The following is a 7169-nucleotide window of genomic DNA, read 5'->3' as shown; positions in this document are numbered from 1 at the left end:
ATTTACTACAAGTGTTTTCAGTTGATACTAGCATATATAGAAGAAATTTTCACAACATAATGAGCTACAATATAATCATGAATCACAATACTACACTAACATCAGAAAAGTCTGTTTCTAACTTCTAAGATACCCATGGAATAATAAATGAGATCGGCAATAATAGATAATAATTGAAAGATGCTTGCTTCTTGGAATAAAAGTTATGAATAACCTAGACAGCATACTAAAAAGCAGAGACATTACTTTGCCAACAAAGGTCCGTCTAGTTAAGGCTATGATATTTCCAGTAGTCGTATATGGATGTGAGAGTTGGACTATAAAGAAAGCTGAGTGCCAAATAATTGATGCTTTTAAACTGTGGTGCTGGAGAAGACTCTTGAGAGTCCCTAGGACTGCAAGGAGATCCAACCAGTCCATCCTAAAGGACATCAATCCTGAGTATCCATTGGAAGGACTGATGCTGAAGCTGAAACTCCAATACTTTGACTATCTGATGCTAAGAACTGACTCCTTGGAAAAGACCCTGATGCTGGTAAAGACTGAAGGTGGGAGAAGGGGATGACAGAAGTTGAGATGGTTGGACAGCATCACTGACTCAATGGACATGAATTTGAGTAGGCTCCAGGAGTTGGTGATGAACAGGGAAGCTTGGCGTGCTGCAGTCCATGGGGTTGCAAAGAGTCAAACATGAGTGAGTGACTAAACTGAACTGAACTGAACGGAATGTGTGTGAGAGAATTGTACTAAAATTTGTTCCATTATGTTTTTAAGAACTCTATTGGTATTGTATTGTGGTATTGACATACAACTACCATATATACCCTCATGTCTCCCCAGAAATACTGAAGAATACAGCAGACCATCCTCCAAGAATTTTCAGCAGAATGCCCTTTGTTAATGACACCACCTCACATCCTTCTGCCTTCCTTCTGGTGGGTGTACCTGGTCTGGAAGTTTTCCATGCATGGATTGCTTTCCCTTTCTTTGTTGTTTACCTCATAGCCCTTGTAGGAAATGTCACAATCCTGTTTCTAATCAAGACAGACCAGAGCCTTCATCAGCCCATGTTCTACTTCCTGGCTCTTCTCTCCTTTATTGATCTAGGTCTGTCCACTTCTACCATACCCAAAATGCTGGCCATCTTCTGGTTCAATCATAGGAAGGTAAGGTTTGAAGCCTGCCTCATCCAAATGTTCTTTATCCACACCTACATCGGCATGGAATCTGGTGTACTCCTGGCCATGGCAATTGACCGATTTGTCGCCATCTGTTATCCACTGAGGTATACCACTATCCTCACCAACAAAATGGTACCCATCATGGCCTCTGTTGCAGTGGTGAGGCCAGTCCTCCTTGCCATCCCCTTTTGTCTTCTTCTTAAAAGACTTCCCTTCTGTGGACACTATATTATTCCTCATACCTACTGTAAGCATATGGGAATTGCTTGTCTAGCTTGTGCTAACATAAGAGTCTACATCATCTATGGCTTATTTACCATTGCTACCCTGATCTTTGACTTGCTCCTCATTGCCCTCTCCTATGTTCAGATCCTATAAACTGTTTTCCACCTTCCTTCTAGGGATGCCAGACTCAAAGCACTCAGCACAAGTGTTCACATGTCTGTGTCATCTTAGCCTTTTACACACCAGCATTTTTCTCCTTTATGACACACCAGTTTGGTAGAAATGTTCCTCATTACATTCACATCCTCCTGGCCAATTTGTATGTAGTTGTTCCTCCTTATTTAAATCCAGTCATTTACAGGGTCAGGACGAAGAAAATTTGGAACAGAGTTGTGAGAATATTTGTCAAGAAAGAGGGACCTAATATATTAGAGAGTGGAAAACTTCTAGCAGGCTAACTTTTATCTTGTACTTCTCTCAGGGTACCAACTGAAATTACGAAAAGGTTAGTAAGGAATTACTTTGGCCTTTATTAGAATCTTCTAAGTGTATAACTCAAGTATTTCCTTTTCATAATTTATATATTTTATATATAATTTATAAATTTAAATTTATTTTTTTATTGAAAGATAATTGCCTTACAGAATTTTGTTGTTTTCTGTCAAACCTCAACATGAATCAGTCATAGGTATACATATACATATATCTGTTCCCTTTTGAACCTGCCTCCCATCTCCCTCCCCATCCCACCCTTCTGGGTTGATACAGTGCCCCTGTTTGAGTTTTCTGAGTCATACAGAAAATTCGCCTTGACTATCTATTTTACATATGATAATGTAAGTTTCCATGTTACTCTTTTCATACATCTCATCCTCTCCTCCCCTCTCCCCATGTCCATAATTCTATTCTCTATGTCTGTTTCTCCACTGCTGCCCAGTAAATAAATTCTTCAGAACAATTTTTCTAGATTCTGTATATATATACTTTAGAATATGATATTTATCTTTTTCTGACTTACTTTACTCTGTATAATAGGCTCTAGGTTCATCCACCTCATTTACTATTATTTTCCCCCATTCCAAGGGCTGTCTATTCACCTTGCTTATAGTTTCCTTGGAGTGCAAAAGCCTTTAAGTTTAATCAGGTCCCACTTGTTTACTTTTGTTTTTATTTCCATTACTCTAGGTGGTGGGTCACAGAGGATCTTGCTTTGTTTTATGTCATCAAGTGTTCTGCCTATGTTTTCTTCTAAGACCTTTGTAGTTTCTGGTCTCTCATTTAGGTCTGTAATCCATTTTGAGTTTATCTTTGTGTATGGTGTTAGGAAGTGTTCTACTTTCATTCTTTTGCATGTAGCTGTCCAGTTTTCCCCGCATCATTTATTGAAGAGGCTGGCTTTGCTCCATTGCATATTCTTACCTCCTTTGTCAAAAATAAGGTACTCATAGGTGCATGGGTTTATTTCTGAACTTTCTATCTTGTTCCATTGGTCTATATTTCTGCTTTTGTGCCAGTACCATACTGACTTGATGACTGTAGCTTTGTAATATAATCTGAAGTCAGGAAGGTTGATTCCTCCAGCTCCATTCTTCTTTCTTAAGACTGCTTTGGCTATTTTGGGGTCTTTGTGTTTCCGTATGAATTGTGACATTTTTGTTCTAGTTCTGTGAAAAATGCCATTGGTAAGTTGATAGGGATCACATTGAAAATCTGTAGATTGCATTTGGTAGTATAGTCATTTTCAAAATACTGATTCTTCCTACCCAGGAACATGGAATATCTCTCCATCTGTTTATGTCATCTTTGATTTCTCTCATTAGTGTCTTATAATTTTATGTGTACAGTTCTTTTGTCTCCTAAGGTAAGTTTATTCCTGGATATTTAATTCTTTTTGTTGCAATGGTGAATGGAATTGGTTCCTTAATTTCATTTCTGATGTTTCATTGTTAGTATATAGAAATGTAAGTGATTTCTTTGTATTTATTTTGTATCCTGCAACTTTGCTAAATTCACTGATCAGCTCTAGTAATTTTCTGATTCTATCTTTAAGGTTTTCTATGTACAGTATCATGTCATCTTCAAATAGTGAGAGCCTTACTTCTTTCTGATCTGGATTCCTTTTCTTTCTTTTTCTTCTCTGATTGCTGTACGTAGGACTTCCAAAACTATGCTGAGTAATAGTGGTGAAAGTGGACACCCTTGTCTTTTTCCTATCTTAGGTGGACTGTTTTCAGTTTTTCACCATTGAGAGTAATGTTTGCTGTAGGCTTATCATATATGGCCTTTACTGTGTCTACTATGTAGAGGTGGGTTCCTTTTATGCCCATTTTTTGAAGAGTTTTCATCATAAATGGGTACTGAATTTTGTCAAGGGCTTTTTCTGCATCTATTGAGATTACCATATTATTTTTATCTTTCAATTTTTTAATATGGCATACCACATTGATTGATTTGCATATATTAAAGAATTCTTGCATCCCTGGGATAAACCCAACTCGATTATGATGTATGAGTTTTTTGATGTGTTTCTGAATTCTGCTTGCTAAAATTTTGTTGAGGATTTTTGCATCTATGTTCTTCAGTGATGTTGCCCTGTAGTTTTCTTTTTGTGTGTTGTCTCATCTGGTTTTGGTATCAGGGTGATGGTGGCCTTGGAGAATGAGTTTGGAATTGTTCCTTCCTCTGCAATTCTTTGAAAGAGTTTTAGAAGGATAGGCATTCACTCTTCTCTAAATGTTTGATAGAATCCTCCTGTGAAGCCATTTGGTCCCGGGCTTTTTTGTTGTTGTTGGTTGGGGGGGGGGGGGGTTAGATTTTTGATCACAGCTTCAATTTCTGTGCTTGTAGTTGGGTTGTTCATGATTTCTATTTATCCCTGGTTCAGTCTTGCAAGGTTGAATTTTTGTAAGAATCTGTCCATTTCTTCCATGTTATCCATTTTATTGCCATATGGTTGTTCATAATAGTTTCTTATAATCCTTTGTATTTCTGCATTGTCTGTTGTAACCTCTCCTGTTTCATTTGTAATTTTGTTAATTTGATTGTTCTCTCTCTCTTTCTTGATGAGTCTGGCTAAAGGCTTTTCAATGTTGTTTATCTTAAAGAACCAATTTTTACTTTTATTCATGTTTAGTGTTGTTTCATTTCTTTTTCATTTATTGCTGCTCGGATCTTTATGATTTCTTTTCTTCTACTATTTTTTTTTTGTTGTTGTCATTGTTCTTCTTCCAATTTGTTAGATGTAAAGTTAGGTTGTCTATTTGATGTTTTTCTTATTTCTTGAGGTAGGATTGTATTGCTATAAACTTCCCTCTTAGAAATGCTTTTGCTGCATCCCACAGTTTTTGAGTTGTCATGTTTTCATTGTCATTTGTTTCCAGAAATTTTTTGATTTCCCTCTTGATTTCTACAGTAACTTGTTGGTTATTTAGAAACGTGATGCTTAATTTCCATGTGTTTGCGTTTCTTATAGCTTTTTTCTTGTACGTGATATCTAGTCTCATACCATTGTGGTCAAAGCAGATGCTTGATATGATTTCAATTTTCTTAAATTTAGTGAGGTTTGATTTGTGATCCAAGATGGGGTCTACCCTGGAGAATATTAGGTAAGGAGCAGCGGTTGCGCTTTGCTGGAGCAGCCGTGAAGAGATACCCCATGTCCAAGGTAAGTGAAACCCAAGTAACGGTAGGTGTTACAAGAGGGCATCAGAGGGCAGACACACTGAAACCATAATCACAGAAAACTAGTCAATCTAATCACACTAGAACCACAGCCTTGTCTAACTCAATGAAACTAAGCCATGCCCTGTAGGGCCACCCAAGATGGGAGGGCATGGTGGAGAGATCTGACAGAATGTGGTCCACTGGAGAAGGGAATGGCAAACCACTTCAGTATTCTTGTCTTGAGAACCCCATGAATAGTACGAAAAGGCAAAATGATAGGATACTGAAAGAGGAACTCCCCAGGTCAGTAGGTGCCCAATATGCTACTGGAGATCAGTGGAGAAATAACTTCAGAAAGAATGAAGGGATGAAGCCAAAGAAAAAACAGTACCCAGTTGTGGATGTGACTGGTGATAGAAGCAAGGTCTGATGCTGTAAAGAGCAATATTGCATAGGAACCTGGAATGTCAGGTCCATGAATCAAGGCAAATTGAAAGTGGTCAAACAAGAGATGGAAAGAGTGAACGTCAACATTCTAGGAGTCAGTGAACTAAAATGGACTGGAATGGGAAATTTAACTCAGATGACCATTATATCTACTACTGTGGGCAGGAATCCCTTAGAAGAAATGGAGTAGCCATCATGGTCAACAAAAGAGTCCGAAATGCAGTACTTGGATGCAATCTCAAAAATGACAGAATGATCTCTGTTTGTTTCCAAGGCAAACCATTCAATATCACAGTAATCCAAGTCTATGCCCCAACCACTCACACTGAAGAAGCTGAAGTTGAACGGTTCTATGAAGACCTATAAGACCTTTTAGAACTAACACCCAAAAAAGATGTCCTTTTCATTATAGGGGACTGGAATGCAAAAGTAGGAAGTCAAGAAACACCTGGAGTAACAGGCAAATTTGGCCTTGGAATACCGAATGAAGCAGGACAAAGGCTAATAGAGTTTTGCCAAAAGAACACACTGGTCATAGCAAACACTCTCTTCCAACAACACAAGAGAAGACTCTACACATGGACATCACCAGATGGTCAACACTGAATTCAGATTGATTATATTCTTTGCAGCCAAAGATGGAGAAACTCTCTACAGTCAGCAAAAACAAGACCGGGAGCTGACTGTGGCTCAGATCATGAGCTCCTTATTGCAAAATTCAGACTTAAATTGAAAAAAGTAGGGAAAACCACTAGACCATTCAGGTATGACCTAAATCAAATCCCTTATGATTATACAGTAGAAGTGAGAAATAGATTTAAGGGACTAGTTCTGATAGATAGAGTGCTTGATGAATTATGGATGCAGGTTCGTGACATTGTACAGGAGACAGGGATCAAGACCATCTCCATGGAAAGAAATGCAAAAAAGCATGATGGCTGTCTGGGGAGGCCTCACAAATAGCTGTGAAAAGAAGAGAAGCCAAAAGCAAAGGAGAAAAGGAAAGATATAAGCATCTGAATGCAGATTTCCTAGGAATAGTAAGAAGAGATAAGAAAGCCTTCTTCAGCGATGAAAGCAAAAAAAAAAAAAAAAAAATAGAGGAAAGCAACATAATAGGAAAGACTAGAGATCTCTTCAAGTTCCTACAAAGATGGACTCGATAAGGGACAGAAATGGTATGGACCTACAGAAGCAGAAAATATTAAGAAGAGGTGGCAAAAATACACAGAAGAACTGTACAAAACAGATCTTCACGACCAATATAATCACTATGGTATGATCACTCACCTAGAGCCAGACATCCTGAATGTGAAGTCAAGTGGGCCTTAGAAAGCATCACTATGAACAAAGCTAGTGGAGGTGATGGCATTCCAGTTGAGGTGTTTCAAATCCTGAAAGATGATGCTGTGAAAGTGCTGCACTCAATATGGCAGCAAATTTGGAAAACTCAGCAGTGGCCACAGGACTGGAAAAAGTCAATTTTCATTCCAATCCCAAAGAAAAGCAATGCCAAAGAATGCTCAAACTACCGCACAATTGCACTCATCTCACACACTAGTAAAGTAATGCTCAAAATTCTCCAAGCCAGGCTTCAGCAATACGTGAACCATGAACTTCCAGATGTTCAAACTGGCTTTAGAAAAGGCAGAG

At 38.3% G+C, this 7169-nt stretch overlaps 1 pseudogene; it reads left to right on the top strand.

The window, feature by feature from the left end:
- The first annotated feature begins 887 nt into the window (after window positions 1-887).
- On the top strand, window positions 888-1864 carry LOC109568975 (olfactory receptor 52E4-like; annotated as a pseudogene).
- Window positions 1865-7169: the final 5305 nt, after the last annotated feature.

Source organism: Bos indicus, chromosome 15 (assembly GCF_029378745.1).
Source record: "Bos indicus isolate NIAB-ARS_2022 breed Sahiwal x Tharparkar chromosome 15, NIAB-ARS_B.indTharparkar_mat_pri_1.0, whole genome shotgun sequence".
Lineage (NCBI taxonomy): Eukaryota > Metazoa > Chordata > Mammalia > Artiodactyla > Bovidae > Bos > Bos indicus.
The sequence above is the reverse complement of the archived record's forward strand: the minus strand, read 5'-3'. Positions and strand labels throughout refer to the sequence as shown.